Here is a 723-nt window from a genome sequence, read left to right as displayed (position 1 = left end):
GTGATGGGGCCTCAGCAGAAAGAAAGCTTCGGGATTTCTAAGGGGCTGCCAAGCCGGGGTGCCATCAGGATCAAGTGCAATCAGTCAGGCTGAGGAGCTGCAGGAGAGGCCCAGCGACACTGAGGTCGCTGAGAACCTGTGAGAGCTGCCGTGGCGTCAGCAGGTAGCCCCATCCCAGGAGTACGGGGCTGGCTGTTAGAAAGAACTTTCTTTTTAACAGTCCCCTTCTCCTTGCCCAGTCTTGCAGCTTACAGCCAGTAAACAGAGTGAAGGAAGAAGAAGAGAGAAAGACGGAAGAAACCGATCCTGCCCCCTCCCTGAGACAAGCCTGGCCTCGAAGCCGGCCTTGGAAGGGGAAGTGAGATCTCTCTCAAAACCAAGTGCAGAAACAGGTGCTAACAGCAAGTGGATCTTGTCGCCTTTGGGGGCTGTTGCTGTGCCCCTCAAAGTTAATTGGAAGGTTGTACACTCCTGGAGAAAAAAAACAAAAAACCAAGTGCAGAGTTTGGGTTAATACACAGGACGGGACACTCTACCTACAGAACTGAGAGCTCTGTGACTCTCTGTGACATAAGATATTACTAAGAGTAAACAGAAAAGTCATGGGGCCTCTTTGAGTTCTTACTTGGGTGCAGGGAAAAATTTCAGTGAGAGACAAGAATGAAGTTCTGTTCACCCAAAGGTTGCACTTGATTGAAATACCCAGGAACCAGGAGGAGCATC

At 50.5% G+C, this 723-nt stretch overlaps 1 non-coding gene across 1 annotated transcript; it reads left to right on the top strand.

Annotated features, from left to right (window-relative positions):
* Positions 1 to 363: 363 nt before the first annotated feature.
* On the top strand, positions 364 to 471 carry LOC132242409 (small nucleolar RNA SNORA68). The gene has a single exon (XR_009454605.1). It is a non-coding gene; the product is annotated as a small nucleolar RNA SNORA68 (small nucleolar RNA).
* Positions 472 to 723: the final 252 nt, after the last annotated feature.

This window comes from Myotis daubentonii, chromosome 9 (assembly GCF_963259705.1).
Source record: "Myotis daubentonii chromosome 9, mMyoDau2.1, whole genome shotgun sequence".
NCBI lineage: Eukaryota > Metazoa > Chordata > Mammalia > Chiroptera > Vespertilionidae > Myotis > Myotis daubentonii.
The sequence above is the reverse complement of the archived record's forward strand: the minus strand, read 5'-3'. Positions and strand labels throughout refer to the sequence as shown.